This window comes from Protopterus annectens, chromosome 17.part0 (genome assembly GCF_019279795.1).
Source record: "Protopterus annectens isolate FY-2018-M chromosome 17.part0, PAN1.0, whole genome shotgun sequence".
Classification (NCBI taxonomy): Eukaryota; Metazoa; Chordata; order Ceratodontiformes; family Protopteridae; genus Protopterus; species Protopterus annectens.
The window spans coordinates 404,306,752-404,327,529 of NC_056751.1; positions in this window are offsets into that span (position 1 = coordinate 404,306,752).

Genomic DNA, 20,778 nt, shown 5'->3' on the forward strand with positions numbered 1-20,778 from the left:
GTGTCGAAGAAGGCAGGAGTGTGGCATTGAATCAAGAAAGATAGTGACAGTTAACACTACCCCCAACCCCATGTATTAAAATGGGGAAAAGGGGGTTGAAGATAATGAAGATAACCACAGTAACCTTAGCAGAGATGCAATATAAAGAAACATCACAGATAAAACACAATCAAATAAATGAAAAATTGTACATATGTGCATGAAAAACAAACAAAAAAAGCACTTTCACTCATAGGACTTTATCAAATCATTAATAAAATTGAGCATCCAAGAAATCAACAAAGTTACTGTGGCAGGTACTGTTTTCTTCATTCATTTTGCTGTTGTCTCACACACAAACACAAGCATGCATGCACACACACACTGACACACCCTCCTCTTCACTTTGACGCTCAGATTTTTTTGTCTTTTGCTTCTATTTGGTTTATTACTCTGTTTTTTAAACCTCCTTTTACTAGGGTCTTGTCACCTTGGTGCTAAATGGCTTTCAGTGAAGGGAGTTTTGTTACACCTTGTTTTTGTCTGGGGACAGACAAGGACTTAATTACTAATTATGCACTCCAGTTTATCTTATTAGTTTTTTTATATATATTTTAGGCTGGATTGTACTATTTATTTGTACTATTTATTTTTTGGCATGACTGGATGTTTTGTCTCTTACTGTTGGAGTGTTATTTATAGGTTCATATGTGTTTACTAGGCAAACGACCACAAGAGCCTTTTTAAGCCTAGCCATGCATCCCACATCTTTGACTAGTTCTAGTACCCTTGATAAGTGTAAGCAAGGACTTGGGAGATGAAACATTTACAAGGAGTAACATGGGAGATGAAACATTTACAGGCTGTCTGTGTCCATAGACACATACATGCCAAACCAGGGATGAAGTTCCTGCTCTCCATCCAATTGTTCAAGGTACACTTGAATTGGGTAAGGGAAGAATTCTGCTTCATATGGATGGTAGTCTGTTCCAGAGAAGGGGTAGTCGCTGAGATACATACCTATCACTCCAGCAGGTCCTATTTCTATCACAGGCAAGGTTTAAGTCTTTAGAATAGGTAATTCTGGTGCTGTTTGTTTTGTGGATATGCAGGAGGTCCATCATAGTGGGGTCTGATAATGGCTTGTATGCCAGGCATAGATCTTCCGTCAACAGCCTGTAAGAGACAACATACAGGGATAGGGCCTTCAGTTGGTCTGGATGTTACTCACTCCCTGTATTCTTTTAGTGAGAAATCTCTGCGGACATTCCAATTATTGGATATGGTGGATAGTTACATACCAAAGGGAGCATTGTACTCAATGACAGGTCTGATGAATGCCAAATACAGTGGAACAATAATTTCCTTGGACCTAGACGCCATACCTTCATTTATAAGTTGCACAAAACGGAATGATTTTCTCACTACTGTAGATACACGATGGTCAAAGGCTAAATTACTGTCTATGTGTGTCCCCAAGTCCCTGACTACTGGTTCAGCTCTTAAGGGTGTGTTGTGAATATGACAGCTATCTGGGATGGGTGACTTCCCATAGGATACTATTATGCATTTCTTGGCATTTAGTTTTAGTCCATGGCTCTGACATCAGTTGTTTGTCTGTGTCAGCCCTTCCTGGAAAACATTTGTGTCATTGGGTGATTCAATGACAGCTCCTAATTTGCAATCATCTGCAAGTTTAGTTAGTCAGAGGCCACTGACATTGGCAATGACTTCAGAGAAGTAAATAACAAAAAAAGAGCAGTCCCAGGACCAATCCCTAAGGGACTCCACTTGTGACTGGCCTCTTTGTAGAGCTGGACTCCCCAATTCTAACTTCCTGGGTCTTGGCTGTGAGTCAGCTGGCTATCCACCAGGTGACTTAAGGGTTTGTACTTAACCTCTTCAGTTTGTCAACAATCCCGAGTGAGGTATTGTGTCAAATGCTTGGCCAGTTCAAGGTAGGTAGTATGAACCACTTTGCCCTCATCCATAGTTTTGGTGACCTTCTCAAAAAAGTCCAACAGGTTGACTAAGCATGACCTGCCTTTCATGAAACCAAACTGGGTTGGGTCCAGTGTCAGGACGTTTACTATGTCATTAATGAGCCTTTCCATGATAATTATTTTCGTGGCTTTGCATATGAAACTTATGAGCCTATAGTTTCCAGGATCTGTAGATAGTCCACCTTTGTTTAGAAGGATGACTGTTGCTGTTCCCCTTTCATGAGGCATGAAGCCTGTTGAAGGCTACAGTTAAACGGTAACTCGAGAGGGTCTGATAGGTCATATTTCATGCTATTTAGAAGGCATCCTGGGATACTGTCTGGGCCTAGTGATGTAGTGTTCTTTTTTATTTTCAACACCTTTATTGAATTATCACTGATGTAGTGTTCTTGGCCTCAGAGACAGCATTAAGGATCTGTTCCTGAGTGATAGCAGGGGGAGTTATATTTGATGGTATTTCCAGAGGGAAGGTTGAGGGAAATGAGAGAGGTAAAGTTGGAGCTGAATTTGTCAGCCAATAGGTTTACTATATCCACTGGCTCAGTATAGATGGCTTCATTAACAATGAGCTCTGCAGACAATTGAGTATTGCCTTTGAAGTTGCGGACATAGCTAAAGAATGTTTTGTGGTTGTCCTTGGCCTGGGAGGCCAAATTTATTGCAAATTTGGCTTTGGTAGACTTTATTTGTCCTCTGATTTGTTTGTTTAGTTTGACAAGAGGACATTTATCTTGCTGGGTGCTGCAGCTCCTAATTTTTCACATGATTTTCTTCCTTTTGTTATACAGCCTACATGTTGTGATTCCACCAGGGTGGCTTGTTTTGTACTACTGTCTGGGCCCAGATTCAGGATTTGAGCCATATGTTTACAGTTTGGGTATTTTCTTGTGCTATTTTTTTTTTCTATTTTATTTTAGCACACTTTTCAGTTGGAACTCATTATTTTCATTTTTTTGCCATCTGGTTTTCCTGATTTGTACTGTGTTTCCCTGTGTTTAAGGCATGTGGTAACCTACTTTTATTAACATAGGCATCTGTTCTTTTTGTATCACCAACATAAGACTGTATCTCAGTGGATCTGAGGATCAGGACTGACCTTGGTCTTTGACTCTTTTGTTGCGACTTGTTCCTGTGTGGCTGTAAAATGGCTCGTATTTACATCAGGTTTGCATATACTAGTAGGCTAGACTATCATGAGTTATGCTCTGTTTTGACTCATTACTATGTATGAGTTTGTCAATCATGATTTATGATTCTTTGTTTTCTTTACGCACATATTTAGTTTCCACAGGTAAAGCTGTTAATGAAAAGTTGATCTGATGAAGTCAAGTTGGTAGATGAAAGAGCTTATCATAAATAAAAACTGAGCTATTCCAGTGACTTAATTTGCTCAAGTTTTTCTTCAGTACTTTAATAGAAGAGGAATTAACATATGAAGTTTTGGACTGTTTATTACTGCTGCTATTAATTCTATATTTAAAAGTTTTTATTTTTAATTTTCCTCAAATAACAAGGAAGTGAAGGCAGTCTACTATTTTCACTCTAGGGACAACTATCTTCTTGCATCTCTGCTGAGGTTTACATATTTGGTGATCTTGTGACTCACTCTTGGTATACACAGTGTTTTTGGATGTGAGGCCAATTTATCAGAACCATTGGTGATATTTGTCGTTTAATTAATGTTGGAACCATACATATTTTAAGTACCACTTAATCTTTCTCATGTGGGTTTGAATGGAGAGATGATAAGAAGGGTCCAAAAGGAGACATGATAAATGGAGGTGAAGGGAGAGATGATGACAGGCGTCCGAATGGAGAGATGATAAGTCAGCAAGAAAAGGAGAGTAGTGTTGTTGGAACTGAATCCATTCTCAAGTCTTGGTGAGTGCCTTTAAGAGGTGGAACCTGTTTTTCACAAAATTTCACCAAGATGACAATATCATGGACAGAAGTAGGTTAAAAAATAAAGAAATATAGCTGGGTGCACAAGACCCATGATAAAAAAGTGTCCAATACTGGTAGGCGCACTGGTGCCAGGACTGAAAAAAATGACAGTGTAGAATCCTCAAGACACAGAAATATTCCTACAATGGGACTAGGCCAGGCCCAGGGGAATCCCCATTGTAGAAGGAAGCAGTCAACAAAAATCACAAAAAAACTGATAGACCAAAAAAGAGCCATGAAGACAATAGAGTGGACCACTGAGGATAAGAAAGAAATTATGTATTGTCACTATTATGCAAGAAGCCCAGAATTTCCATACAGAAGCTATACAAAAAAAATAAGAGAGAAATTAGAGGACAGAAAAATACTTTCACAAGAAAAACTGTCAGAAGCTTCAAATAAACATTTGCGTTCATTAATACATCAGATTTATGAAAAACATTATATAGACTAAGAAACCTTGGGCCATTTAGAAAAAGAAGCAACTGAGGAAGTACTAAAATATAAAGAACAAAATCTTTTGAAAGGTATAAAAAAGAAATATTGACATGGAAAAGAAAGAGAGATCTGATATGGTGAAATATTTATGCAAAGGAGAAAGCCAAATTAATCAATACAATAAAGGCAGCCCTAATGATATTCAAAGAGAAACGCAGGCAAAGGCACATCCACATATGGAAAATTTCACAATACAAAAAATAAGACCACAAAGAGGGAATGTAGAACAGAAGATCAGTAAAGCAGAAGTTAAAAAAAATAGAAGCTGAAGTTATGGAATACCTGCGAAGTGAAGTATTAGTGTAGAAAGTCTAACACAGGTTTTATCACAGCATGATGGAACGAGTCCCCCATGTATGGAGAAAAAGGAGGAGCAGGAAACATCTGAAAAAGAAAATATGGTCACGGGAAAGAAAAAGAGATTTAATATGGTGCAATATTTATGCAAAGGAGAAAGAAAAAATAATCAATACAAAAAGGACAGCACCAAAGATATTTGAACAGAAATACAGGCAAAGGCATCCGGACATGGAAAATTTTACAATACAAAAATAAGAAAACAAAAAGGAAAAGTAGAAAAGAGGAACAGTAATGGAGAAGATAAAGAAACAGCATAGCCGGCCTTAGGCATAGGCCAGCTAGGTGGCCGCCTAGGGCACCGATCTAACAGGGGCGCTTTTCCATCATTTATTTGCTGTAAGTAGACCAGGATAGGGGCACCGAGTGGTGTGGTGGTGGGGGGGTGCCATGTAACCCTTTTGCCTAGGGCACCAGTTGACCTAAGGCTGCTCCTGAGAAACAGAAACTGAAGTTATAGATTTTCTGCAAAGTGAAAGATTTAGTGTAGAAAATCTAACTCTGATAACATCACAGCAGAATACAGCAATGCATCCCCAAATTAAGGAGAAACCAGTGGAGAGGGAAACATCTGATCAGTTGCCATATGAAGACACTTTGGGGCCTGCCTTAGGAAACCAGTACAAACTTTCAGCTGAAGTTGCCCAGCAAGGGAATGAACAGGAGTTCCCATATTAAAGCTCAACGGATAACACAGGATGAAACTGAAGAGAATGTGGCATGTGGCATAAGAAGATGTTCTGGAACCTTCTGCAGAATGCCCACAGGAAATGAAGAACAAAGAATGTGCCCTCAGTTTAGAAGAAAATGATTTAAGAAAAGATTTGCTTGATTTAATAGACATGGACAGAACATATTATGATCAATGAAAGAAATAGACTACAGAAAGTCAATAAACCCCAAAACGTAGAAGTTTGATAAAACAAATAAACACAGTAATTAGGACTGTTCACAGATATACATGTGATATAACAGAAGTAAATAAGCTATAGTACTGTGCAGCTAAATTAATTACAGATAAAATCTTACCACAAAAACACTTATCTGTCGATGATATATGCTACATAACGGAAAGGAAGTGGATATATCAAATGCCATCATGGAAGTATCGAACAGAGAAAATTATAAAGCAATTAAGACATGATGTGTCACTGTTAAAAGAGTATAGATGAGGGAACAGATAAAAAAATACTCAGAAAGATGTGATAAAAGCATGGTGCAGTATCGAACAGATAAGGATCTATCACACACTATTGCAAATAATAAACTACAAATATCAGCACAGGATGAAAAACATAGAAGATATGCAGATTAATACAAAGGAAAACTACACAATAAGCAATTTATTGATGACCCAAAAGGTTTTATAGAGAATTGTGAAACAAGGCAAAATGACCTGAAACACCACCAAAAAAGAAGAAACAGATACATTTTAGAGAAATATCTATGAAGATCCTGTGGAACATAAAGATGCTAAATGTAGAGAAGTAAAAAAAGAATAAGAAGTTCAAAAGTACAGGATATGAAATGGGATGAAGTAATGGCCAGAGAGATTGAAACAAAGTTAAGAAAACCTCCTAATTGGAAAACCACAGTCCCAGATGCAGTACCTAACTTTTCGCAAAAAGTACTAACATCTTTACATTAAGATTTAGCCATGAGTAAGAAAGTACAGTTGTGTACCTACCATAAATGTAGATGTTCGACTGTATTCACTGTTGTAGTCATTACACTTGGGTTATCCTGCTGGCAGGCTACCCGCAGTCGGCCTGAATTCCAAAGTCCTGGTCCGGCGTCGGTTGCTGTCGCCTCTTTCCTGACGTCAGAGCGCCAGGGGTATGAAAGATGCAGCCGACGCCATTTTCTTCAGTCTTTCTTGCCCCAGATGTCAGGTGCCCAAAAAAGGGTAGGCTATAAAAAACACTGCTAATAAAGGCATGCAGTAACATACACAAAATCTTCATCTACAAGCAAATACACCACATAGTTTGTATAGGATAGAGAAGTACAGAGAAGTCCCAGCAAAGAAGGGGGAATGGTGGGTGGGTAACCTGGACTGCAACAGTGAATACACTCGAACACCTACATTTATAGTAGGTACACAACTGTACTATGTTCATCGTGTTTCACTGTTGCAGTCATTACACTTGGGTTGAATCCCAAAGCTGAGGTAGGGCGGCTGGGTCTAAATAGCATTAGGAGTGGCTATAAGGCCCTGCAGAAATGCAGTGGCAAAGCCTGCTCTGGATTTAGAGTAAAGAGGTAAATGGTAGTGCTTGGTAAAGGTGTGCACTGAAGTCCAAGTTGCAGCCTCCAAAATATCTTTGGTTGGTACTCCTCTGAGGAAGGCTGCTGAGATGGCTGCTGCCCTGGTAGAATGTGGTCTAATGCCCTTAGGCACTGATTTGCCATGTTGTGAATAGCAGAAACGAATGCAGTGTCCTATCCATTTTGAAATAGTCTGCTTTGAGATAGCCATTCCTTGTGATCCTGCAGCATATGCCACTAAAAGCTGCTCAGTCTTTCTGAAAACTTTAGTTTTGTCCAAGTAGAAGCATAGATGTCTGTGTATGTCCAAAGAATGCAAAAGTCTCTCCCCTTTATTCTGTGGGTTTGGATAAAAGGTAGGCAAATGAACGGTTTGGTTAAGAGCCGCACTGGACACTACCTTAGGCATAAATGTTGGGTTTGTCCTTAGAGAAACCCTGTCCGGATGGAAGATAATTAAGGGTTCCACAGCCATTAATGCCTGTAACTCCGAGACTCTTCTTGCTGAAGTTATTGCTAGGAGCAGAGCTGTTTTCCATGATAAGAATTTAATATCAGCTGTATTGACTGGCTCAAAAGGAGGCAGTGTGAGTTTTTCCAAGACAAAATTGAGGTCCCATGCAGGTATTGGTGCTCTCCTTGGAGGTCTTATGTTTTTTGCCCCCCTGAGGAACTGCCTAAGCAATGGATGTGAAAAAACTGGTGGTTCTGTATTGTAATGAGCTGAAATGGCAGCGGCATGGATCTTAATTGATGAGAAGGATAGGCCTTTGTCCAGCATCTCAGTCAGATATTGTAAAATCTGAGGAATATCTGGTACAAGCGTGTCAATTCCTTGCGCCTGGTTCCAAGCACATAATCTCTTCCATTTTTCTGCATAAGATTTCCTGGTGCTGGGCCTCCTGGCCTCCAAAATAACATCCATAACCGCTTTAGAGAGAGGTGTATGCTGAATGGTCATACTATCCGCCATGCAGCTAGATTTAGGGTACTGAGTTGGCTGTGCAGGATCTGATTGCTTTGTTGGGTCAGCAAATGAGGAATTTGAGGCAATGTCCAGGCTGGGCCTTGAGACAAGCTCCTTAGGATTGGGTACCAGTGTTGGCGTGGCCAATCTGGGGCAATTAGTATAATTTGTGGCTTTTCTTGTCTGACCTTTAGGAGTACCTTTGGGAGGAGAGGCAGTGGAGCTAAGGCATATACTGTAAGGTTGTTCCAGCTGAATGACAAGGCATCCACTTTCCATGCTTGTTTGTGATAAGTCCTTGTGCAGAATCTCTGAAGTTGGCAGTTGTGAGGGGAGTCAAAAAGATCCATGTCTGGGCATCCCCATTCCCTTGTTATCATGCTGAAGATTTGTGGATCTAGTTTCCACTCATGAGGATCCATGAGGTTTCTGCTTAGTTCGTCTGCCAGAGCATTTGTTTTTCCTGGCAGGAATTGTGCTTGCAGGTGTACTTGGTAGGTCAATGCTGTGTTCCAAAAAATCATGGCTTGTCTGCAGAGGGGGTAAGAATGCATCCCCCCAGCTTGTTTATGTACCACATCACTGTGGTGTTGTCCGTCTTTATCAGCAGCTGTCCTGGATGAAGTAGGTCCTTGAAGGCTGTCAGGGCATTTTGTACAGCTAGCATCTCTTTTTGATTGATGTAAAGATGCCTTTGGTTTGGGGGCCATGTGCCCTGAATACATTTTCCTGCCATGTGGGCCCCCCAGGCATAATCTGACGCATCTGTTGTTAGTGTTTGCCTGACAGTGGGTAAAGTGAATGGCTGTCCCTTGTTGTGGTGACAGGCCTGTGCCCACCATCGAAACTCCTGTTGCAGGCAGGGAATGAGTGAAATTAATGATTCCAGGCTGTGGCAATGTTGAGTCCAAACACTTTTTAGATACTATTGTAGTTTCCTCATATGCAGTCTTACATATGGAATTAGCAGAATGCAGGAGGTCATGTAGCCCAGAGCCTGCAGAATTTTTCTTGCAGATAACTGGGTCTTTGTTGCCATGCTTTTGAAGTAAGAAGTCAGTTGCCTTTGTTTGTCTGGCGTGAGATAAGCCATCTGGGCAGTTGTATTTAAGCTTGCACCCAGGAATATTATCTATTGAGAGGGTACTAGTTTTGATTTCATTTCGTTTAATGTGTACCCTAGGCAAATTAGTAATCTTTTTACAAACGCCAGATGCTTCAGTAGAATGTCTTTGGTCTCTGTTTGAATAAGGCAGTCGTCCAAGTAGGGATATATTTGTATTCCTCTTTGTCTGCAAAATGCAATTACTGGTGCCAGGCATTTTGTGAAGACCCTGGGCGCAGTAGATAAGCCAAAGGGCAGTGCAGAGAATTGGTAGTGCATCGAGTCAGCTGTGAATCTGAGGTATCTTCTGCAAGATTGTCTGATTGAGACATGCAGGTATGCCCCTTTGAGGTCCAAAGTTACAAGCCAAGCCTTCTTTCCCAGCATGGGCAGAAGCTGTTGCAGAGTCAACATTTTGAATTTTGGTACGTCCAAATAAGTATTTAGAATAGACAGGTCCAGAATTGGTCTCCATGCCTTGTCCTTTCTTGGTACTAAGAAAAGTCTTGAGTGAAATCCTTGTCCCTGCTCCTGTTGTGGCACAGGCTGAATGGCCTTCATGTCTATGAGAGATGTTACTTGTTTTTGTGCCTCTGCCCATTGATTGTGTGGCAGGTCTGGCATACCTTTTGACTTTGGAAGGGTGTGAAAGTGGAACCTGCAGCCCTGAGAGACTATGTTTAGGTCCCATTTGTCCTGTGTGATCGCGTGCCAATTTTGTGAAAAAAGTACTAGCTTTCCCCCTAAGGGTGCTGCCAAGAGAGAAATGCTTGGCATTGGCAGAGGGAAGTCATTGGGACTGTTTTCTATATGGCTGTGATTTGTCTTCTCCGCTTTTGGAGGTGGAAGCACCCCATTGTTTGGGCCTGTATGAGCCCTGAGGCTGTTGCCTGCCTCTAGGGCTTCTGTATCTGCCTCTTTGTGGCCTGTCTGACACGGGAAAGGACCAATTCTTAGAAGGCCAGTTCCTGCTAAATCTGGGTGGCTATACCTGTAAGAAATCCTTCACTGTCTGCATAGATTTAGCTTTATCCTCCATTTTCTTCATCACCTCTTCTGCCTTAACACCAAACAAAGTATCGTGCTGTAATGGAGCATCCAATAATTTTGCTTTAACATGATCAGGCAGAGTCTGTTCCTTTAACCTAGCATGCCTTCTAATAACAGAACCTGTAACAGCGGCCCTGCAAGAGGCCTCTAATGAATCATAACCACATTGCAAAGTATGTTTTCTCACTTGCTCAGCTGCATGCAATAAATCCTGCAAATCTTTGTTCTCAGAACATTCAGAATTTGTCAACATTTTCTGTTTTAACAAAGACATTAAGTATTGCTGATATTTGAGCATATGAAACTGACAATTTAAAGCCCTTACAGCCAAGGTAGCAGAAGTGTAGACTTTTTTCCCCCATCTGTCCAGTGCCCTAGAATCTCTATCTGAGGGGACAGGGTTTTTAGCAGTAGCAGCCTTGACCCCTTTGGGACCTTGAGAGATAGTTTCTGGGTCAGCAGCAGGGTTTTTATATAGAAATTTATGAGAATCTGGAACCCTGTAGTATCTGTCCGGCTTAACAGGTGCAGGAGGTAAAGAGTCTGGAGACAGGCCGGACTCTGAAAATACATCATCTACAATGTCTAGAACAGGAGGAATTGCAAGAGGTCTGTGCTAAGGTAGTAGAAGAAAGTTTCAAAGCCTTTTCTTAGAATCTGAGTAATCTTGGCTCTCCCAGTGGAAATGCTCCCTCATGGTATGCAGGGTTTCCCCAAATGAGTAATCCTCAGGAGGAGAAGCTGAAGGAATAGATTCTTCAGCATCAGAATCCTCATAGGGAGGAATAGAATATCACTGTTCTGAAGAGGAATCAGAGGAAATGGAAACCTGATCAGAGGAATCATATCCAGTATCTTGCCTAGGCCTCTTATCAGGAGGGGGATGGGAACCCCTGATCAAAGTAATTAGGTCTTCGGCCATTTTGAGCATCTGCTTTTTAGGCATAGAAGCCTGTCCTGGAGAATGCTGTACTTGTTTCATTGTCTTTAAAACTGTTTTAGATTTTGTCTAGGATGCTGAAGTAGGCTTGATATAAAGTTGTGTAGGTCTGAAAACACCCTCAGAAGCCGATGCCTGCTCAGCGGCTCCAGACCCATCTGAGGGATTAGTTTCCGAAGGGCCAATACCTTGAGTATCCAAAGGCCTAGTTGTCTCCATGTGGGAGTTGGAGGTGGCCTGTGGCTCTGAGGTAGCGGGAGTCAGGGGCTGCGAAAGCACCTCACTGAGCACCAGCGAACCGGTGACTAGCCTAGAAGAGGCTTCGTCGTCGGTTTTGGACCTCGGATGCCTGTCCTTTTCTTTATCCTTGCGCTTTTTATGAATTCCGATCGTCGGTTGTTCTGACGGCATTATATAGTTAAACCTTCTGCCAAAGTAACGAAAAGCAAAATCGTACCGATGCTTAATAGTGCATTGGTTAAATCTAGCACAAATCCGACAACTAGCAACGTCGTGGTCAGGGCCTAGGCAAGGAATACAGTAAGAATGAAAATCCTTATGAGGTATTTGCTTCCCACAAGAAATACAATTATTAACTTTTTCTGACATCGGTCTGGAGCAAGAAAAAAGTTTCCCCAATGGGGTACTTAGCTTTATAGAAGACTTCGGATCTGAAATTCATTTTCGAAAATCTCAGGAATCGGCCGACCGGCACTTGTGAACTGCTTTTGCTTCGGGCACCGCGCGGCAAGAAAGACTGAAGAAAATGGCGTTGGCTGCATCTTTTATACCCCTGGTGCTCTGACGTCAGGGAAGAGGTGACAGCAACTGACGCCAGACCAGGACTTTGGAATTCAGGCTGACTGTGGGTAGCCTGCCAGCAGGATAACCCAAGTGTAATGACTGCAACAGTGAAACACGATGAACATCTATTTATACGCGCATCCTGAACAGACACCAGCCTGCTTAACAACAGGAAAAACAATACTCCTACTTAACAGTGAACCTGCAAGCTATCCTAAAACCTATAGACCAATAACTTGCCTCATGACAATATATAAACTATACACTGGAATTGAAGCCGACAGAGTTTATAGCCATTTAGGAGAAAACTCAATCATGGCAATAGAACAAAGGGTAATAAAAGAAAGTCATATGGAACAAGGGATCATTTGTTGTTAAATAAAGTCATAATGGAGAACTGTAAAAAGAGGGAGAATATAAGTATGGTATGGATAGACTACAAAAAGCATTTGATGGTATCCCACATTCATGGATAAAAGAGTGCTTAAAAATGTATAAGATACACCCTACACTGACTGATTACATTAATGCAACCATGAAACAGTGGCAAACCACTTTGTGGTTAAGCCATGATAAAGGGCTAATTATTATTCCAGGAATAAAAATTTCAAAGGGGGATATTCCAGGGTGACTCTGTCACTGCTGCTCTTTTGCCTTGCCCTTAACCCCTTAAGCTGTTTACTTAACAGATTAGGTCATGGCTACAAATTGGCTCCCAGAAAACATCAAAGTGTAAATACTTCTCATCTTCTTTTGATAGATGATTTAAAACTGTATAGTTCATCAGATGAGGAACTAAAGGCACAACTGCAAGTGGTCAAAACATTTTTCAGATGATATAAAAATGTCACTTGGTCTTGATAAATGTGCATAAGCAACCCTTAAAGCAGGAAAGCTGCAGCACCCAGAAAAGATCAATTTTTGGACAGGAATGTGATATAAAACAACTTCAGCAAGAAGGAATGTATAAATATTTGGGAAATGATGAAGGATCAACAATAAAACATGAATACATGTGAATAAAACTTAGTAAGGAATATTTTAGAAGACAAATTAATACTGAAAACAGCACTGATATCTAGGAACAAAGTCCAAGCTATAAACCAGTTTCCTTTTCCTGTCCTAACTTATATTTTTGGAGTGACTGACTGGCCCCAAAAGGTGTTGGAGAGGAAAATAAGAAGGATGCTTCATGCTCATCAGATGATTCATAAAAATTAGTGTATACCAAGACTATATATTCCCTGTTCTGAAGGAGGTATGGGACTCCTTGGAATTGATAACATGTATAGATCTGCAGTCATGGGACTGCATACATATCTGCTGACCTCACAAGACCCAAACATGTGAAAGTTTTGAAACATAAGGAGAATAAGTCCAAGATGACTTCCCTGCTTAGTTTAGCAGAAGCATATCAGCGTCAAGCGGGAATGAAAATCAAACCAGAAGGAGATAAAAATCAGGCAGCAACTGAATGTGCCAAAAACACACAAAAGAATATAAGGTGAAGGATTACATAAGAAGGCAAGCAATGTGGAAAATGCATAAATGTAGTTGCAAGTATAAAAAACTCTTGAAACAACCTCATGTTTGATAAGAACTGAATGCAAGAATGGGTAAGGAGAGGTGAATTTAAACCAAAAGATTAAATGTTAATATTAGCAGCCCAACACAGTGGACTATGTACACGTTGGTTTACAAAGTCCATTGAACATTTGGGAAAAACAGACAAATGTAGGTTTTGTAAAACAGAATTGGAAGCAGTCGCACATATTGTTCCTGGTTGTGATATACTAATGGCAGAAGGACTGTATATTGAAAGGCATAATAATGTGGCAAAAACGTTGTATTGAGGATTGTGCAAACATAATTCTGAAGTACATGGCCGCCACTCCTATTGAACATAATCTGACTTCTGGTGAAGAGAGAATATTCTGTTTGGATGGTATCGTTGACATGAGCATCAACCCATTACTTAAGTTGACATCTGCTGATTTCAACAAGTCTGATAATGTGGCGCAAGACACTAGAAATGATATGGAAATAATATTAACAACAAGAAAATTAGAGAACAAGCTCCACAGACTTCGCAATGTGCAGTGGCAGAAACTGCACATAGAAGCTTGTATTAAATTTAAACTGGTGCCAAGGGGTTTAAGGGTTCTTAAAATGCCCACGTTTGGAGATTCAAATCCTGAACTCCTAGCGCGTTGGCAAAGGCTCAACCTAGAGACCAGTTTTTCTTACATCCTGATTCTGATAGAGCACTATGACAAAATTATCATAGACTTGAAAAATGACATCAAAACACTACAAAATGATTTACTTAAATTATTAAAAGATGACAATCTGGTAACGCTATATAGTGACCTGAAGCACATGATATCTTCCTTGGATATCAAATGTCTCCAAGATAAAAAAAGAAAGCTCGAGAGAGACTTCCTTGACTTCACCAAGTCTCATGTCTTCAGTTGGCCGAGAGACGTTAATTCTAAAAGAACTGATCAACGTCCGTTTAGAGTTTCAGATAAATTACCACAAGCCGACAACGTTGCTACCTCTTTGGAGATGACGTCATCCTCAGGCGACAATGTTCCTCGTCGTGATCAGATTCTGAGCCCGAACACGCAGGGCTCTTTAGCCACTTCTCATGGCAATGTATTACTTGTGGAGGCACAAGTCCACATAGGTGGGACTACTGATACTCCGACAGTTGCTGTTACGAACATTCCACATGTGAAAAACCAAGATGTGCGCAAGAAACAAATTTCATTGGATTCCTTTGTTATCCAACCGGAGGAAGAATTGCTTGCTATAGGGGATGGTTCACCGTCTTTTCCCCTGCCTTACAGACCACACGACAACAGAACTTGGTCACCACATGGCAGAGCCATGAAAAGGAAGAATGCAGAGGACAGTTTTCAGTTTCCCAAAAAGGTACAAAGACCCAAGACATGATAGAACTGCCTATGTATATTGATGGATATGATGGCTTAGTTGTGAATATTTCCAATTACACTTTAAATGCCAATGAGTTGTCTGTTTTAAACAGAGGTTTAGGGTTTATTCCCTCTAGCTGCAATGACATCACTGATTTAATAGCAGATGTTAAAATATTTACGAGAAATATAGCTCTTAAGATGCTATATAAGCATAATGAGACTTCAGATAACATCAATTATGCAATATTTAGGAAACCTTCTACATTTATTCCACAACAGCATCCAATACTGGATGCTTTTGAAAGGGCAGTAGAAATGATTTATTTGAGTTGTACAATAATAATGCAGCAAAATGTCATTTTTTTTAACCTAACAGTAAATGAAAGGAAAGCTCTTGATGACTTAAGGAACAATGTGACCATTGCTATTAGACAAGCCGATAAAGGCGGCGCAATTGTTGTTATGGACAGTTCCTATTATTCCAGCAAAATGGAGAATATGCTCGCTGATGTTGAAACTTATTTACCTATTTCCAATGTGAAACTTAATAATCTAATAAGAAATGTGCATGCATATCTTTATGACTTGATGTTAGCAGAGGTCATTGACAATGATCTATTTACATATTTTTTGGTTGATAAACCCATGATACCTTCTTTTAGAGGTTTACCCAAGATCCACAAAAACGGATTGGATCCACCCATGCGTCCTATAGTGTCCAGTCGTGGCTGGCTGACTGAACCTCTGTCTATATATCTTGATAAAGTACTAAAACCCATTTTATCAGAGGTAAAGCATGTTCTAAGGGACACTGCAAACTTTCTTGAGAACTTAGCTGACCATAGTTCTTCACCAACTTTTCGTGGAGATGATTTATTAGTCACTCTAGACGTGAAATCTCTTTTTACCTCCATACCTAATTGTTCAGGCATGGATTTTGTCAGAGGCATGCTAGTGAACTACAAGCTCTCTGAACGCATGGTGCATAGATATATGTCACTTTTGGAAATTATTTTAGAGAATAACGTGCTTTGTTACAAGGATCAATATTATTTACAAACCAAAGGTGTTGCGATGGGCACCCCATGTGCCAACGCCTATGCCAATTTGGTGTTGGCACATTGGGAAAGGGACTTTGTCTTAAACAGAGATTCTGCATTTAGTGAACATCTAATATTTTATAATAGATTTGTAGATGATGTGTTTCTGTTATGGAGAGGGACTGTTGAACAACTCTTAACATTTGTGACCTATCTCAATGGTACTACTGAATTTCTTAAGTTTGAGTGCACACCTTCCTTTGATAGTATTGATTTCTTGGATGTGAAGATCATTAATACTCTTAATGGTTTTGATACTGAACTCCATAGGAAGGAATGTTGGAAAAACAATTTATTGCATCGAGATAGTATGCACCCCAAACATGTATATAGAAACATCATTACCAATCAGATGGTCAGAGCATCCAAGCTGACATCACAAGCAACAGCATATTGTGAGCATAAAGAGGTCCTGGCCGAGAACTTTCGTTCTAGGGGCTACAATGACAAACACATTAAAAAAGCAGTCTCTAAGAGTGACCACCGTAGGCAGCACGAGGGAGCCCCCTTGATTAATAGTACACACAGTCAACCACAGATACCTAAATGTGGCAAAAGTGACAATCCCAATAGGATAGTAATTCCATTTACGAACAGGAATAATCATGTATTAAAAGTTTTTAATAGACATTGGGATATATTAATGACTGATGATACGATAAGATCATTGGTTGACGTAAGACCCAGAATTGCATATAGAAACATGCCCTCACTCAATAGGCTTTTATGTTATGACAATACCTATCAGAAAAGATACCCTAATATGAAAACAGGGACTTTTGCTTGTCATGCCTGTAATCAATGCACATATATATCTAATTCAGACACTTTTATACATCCAGCCACCAGGAAGAGATACACGTTTAGAAATCATGCCACTTGTAAATCCACTGGCTTGGTTTACATAGCTGAGTGTCAACTATGCATGAAATTTTATGTTGGCATGACAACTAGATCATTACGAGAGCGCATAAGAGAACATATTTATGCTATCAACAAGGGAAATATTACCAATGCTCTTGCAAAACATACAATGGAAGAAAGTAATGAACATAAATTTAAATTTCAAGAACTGGAGTTGGTGAAGAACAACAAAAGATTGGGCAACATTAAGAATAGGATAGAGGAAAGAGAGGGCAAGTGGATAATGAAACTGCAAGCCCATAGATTTGGGCTCAATGAAAAGCTATCCATTAAACCCTTTCTAGCATCCAGGAGTCTCAAACATTAATTTGTACTTTTTTAAATGCATCTTGTTCTTTTAATTGTTTAATTGAAGTCTGTGATGTCATGTGTTTTTTACATAAAGGGAGAGGTGATTTTTACTGCATTTATATCTGATGAAGCGTTGGGAACAACACGAAAGCGCTTATATCCCTGCAGTTGCTGCAGTTGCTGTGTTTGTGTTTTTACATTAAACGTGGATTACTGTTTTTACAAAGAGACTTCTTGAGCCTTTATTTATCTGCCGGTACATGGTGCACTCTTCTTTTTCTACTTGCATAATTCTGAAGTAGCTGCAAAACACTGGAAACATGAGCCACAAACCATTATATATCACACGGGATCATCCATATAAAGCAGTTGAAAAAATAGATGCAAGAAAACCAGATATAGTAGTCCCTGAAAAAAAGACAAAAGTAACATTGATCATTGAAATTACTACACCCAGTGACTACAGTGTCTTTCATACTCAGAGACACAAAGTCATAAAATACCAGGATTTGCAGGCACAGACGAGGGCAGTGTGGAAGAAGGATATCCACACAGTTCCAACAGTAGTAGGAGCATTGGGTCTTATAAAAAAGAATTTACAATCATACTTAGATATGTTACTGATACATGTAACTGTACAATTGCAGGAGGAGTCATTACTGGGCACATTGCTAGTGATGCGAAGACCACTTCTGGCTAACATCAAAGATTGAAACAATACTAATTTCATGAACTTTAACCATACTTTGACTTAGGAATGGGGTCCATTCCAGTTATGGTATTAGAAACTCAAAAGTCTTGGAGAAATTAAGAAAAAAGGAGTCTGGCCAGAGGAATCACAACTACTATATATTTCACAAATACTTAAATTCTAAGAAATTATTTTGCTGAAGTCATTGGCTGAATGGTAGAACACAGAAATAGATCTAGATAAAGATCTACTTTTTCCTGTCACAGAAAAGCTCTTTGTATAGAAGTATCCAGGAGACACCCCAGAAATACTACTCTGTGGAATGGGATTAAAGATTTCTGAACGTAATGCCAAAGTTAGAGATAGATGAGGCTCAGTTACTAACAGTTAGGATAGGAAGGGATGAGATAAAAATGGCTATGTATAACCAATCTACAGGAAAGTCCCCAAGAATAGATGGTATTCCTGTGGAAGTTTGGAAGTTAGGAGGGAAGAAACTGATAAAACATCTGGAAGGTTTTTTAACAGTATTTTAAGGGGAGGAGAAGTACCATCATCATGGAAGAAGGCGGTGTTAATGGTAATACCTAAAGGGGGTAAAGATCCATCAGATCCAGCTTCAGATCCAGCTTCATACAGGCCCATTTCAATACTAAATCATGATTATAAAGAAGTTATGTACTTACCATAACGTTCCATGTGAGGTGTTCATCTCGCCTTCATTCTTTACTGATGGGTTCCCAATTGCAAAGCTCAAGGTCTTCAAATAGCTCGAGGTCAAGTCCATATCCCATGATGCACCTGTGAATTACCTCAGATCTGTTTGCTGCGTATACTAATACCATATGTCACTATAACATTCCTAGAGAAAAGGAAGAGAAGGTTTGAGTAACCAGGATGGAACCAGCATCTCGGTCATCTATCAGCCCAGGAGGGGGTAGGAGGGAGGGACGTAAGAATGAAGGTGAGATGAGCAACTCACATGGAACACTATGGTAAATACATAACTTCTTTATGTGAAGTTGTTCAATGGGTAGCGTCCCAAGCACCATCAATCTCGGGGGGCTCACGGCAGTATATTTCTCAGGACCATAGAACCAAAAGAGGCCCTGTCACTGGAGGCTTTGTCAACTTTGTAATGAGTGATAAAGGTATGAGGTTTTGACCAAGTGGCTGCTGCACAAATATTATCAATGGGAAGTCTGGCAGAAAAGGCAGATGATGTGCTAAACGCCAAAAAGTGTATAGTCATCCCCTTTGGCAAAAACAAAGTGCCCACAAATTACCACATAGGTGGTAATCCATTAAGTACAGAAGAAGTAATTAGGGACCTGGGGACCCAAGTTGATAGCAATCTCTCATTTGACAACCACGTGGCCAAAGTGGTTAGAAAAACATTTTATATAGCCCACCTAATCATGAAGGGATTCACATCTAGATTAGGGGAGGTCATTGTGCCTCTTTACTCATCCCTCATCAGGCCCATAATCGAGTACAATGCCCCTTTTGGGAGGTACCTTACCAAACACCTGCAGCAACTGGAAAGACCCTAAAAGTACCTCACCAAGAGGATCAAAGGGCTCAAACAGATGCCATATGCTGCCCGGTTAAAGAAACTCCAACTCTTCTCAGTGGCATACCGCCTGCTCAGAGGTGACCTGTGCCTGACGTATAAGGCCATGTCCAACCCAGAATTAAGGGACATGCTGCACCCCAAAAAATCCAAATCCCATTGAGCTACATGCTCAAGAGACTTGAACCTCAGCACTGAAATAAATAGGACATGCTGGAGGGACAGATTCATAACCCAGAGGCTCCCTTCACTCTGGAATAAAATCCCAGTCCAGGTTAGGCAGAGTCCCTCATTGATTCTCTTCAAGAGGAGTCTTGATGAGTGGATGAGAGATTGTAGGTTTACCCCGGGTATCACTTCTGTGTCACTGTTAGACAGAGGCACAGTATACTAACCTCGAAAAAGGGCATAGCAAAATTAATTTAAAATGGGTGGCGAAAGCCAAACATACTCTGGCTAGGCTTATAAATGCCCTAGGGCAGATAGCCTAGTATGAACCTATGAACCTATGTAGAAACTGCTCTGGTTGAATAAGCTTTAATCTTGTGTTGCAAAGGCATATTGGCAGCTGAATAGGCAAAGGTGATACAATCAGATAACCATTTAGGCAGAGTAGTTTTAGCCACTCGTCTCCCTTTCTGAAGACTAAAAATGAAACAAAGAGCTGGTCTGATTTCCTAAAATCTTTTGTTCTATCCAAATAAAATCTGAGCTGTCTGTGAACATCAAGTTTGTGCAGCATATACTCTAAGTTGTTAGAATGACTGGGGAAGAAAAATGGCAACTCAATAACTTCGTTGAGATTAGTTTCAGTGCAAACTTTAGGCAAGAATGAGGGATTTGTTCTAAGTGATACTCTGTCAGCATGGAATATCAAATAGGGAGGCTTGATGGATAGAGCCTGAAGCAATGACACTCTGTGGGCAGAAGTAATAGCTGCCAGAAAAATAGTCTTCCAAGACAAAATTTTGAGATCACAAGATGAAGCTGGTTCAAATGGTGGGAGAATAATACTTGAAAGCATAAAATTTAGATTCTATGGAGAATAGGGAGATTTCACAGGTGGTCTAATATGAAAAATCCCTTTGAGAAAGGCTTTGGATAACTTGTGAGACATGATATTTAAATCTTCAAACCCAAGATGAAAATTAGAAATAGCAGCCAATTGAACCCAAACTGTTGCTGCTGCAGCTCCTTTGTTAAATATCATAGTCAAGAATTCTAAGATGGAAGCTATAGGGGCTTGGTAAGGATCAATATTATTTTTAGAGGCCCATATAGAAAATTACTTCCATTTGCTAAGATATAGCTTTCTAGTGGAAGACTTATGAGAGAACAAAAG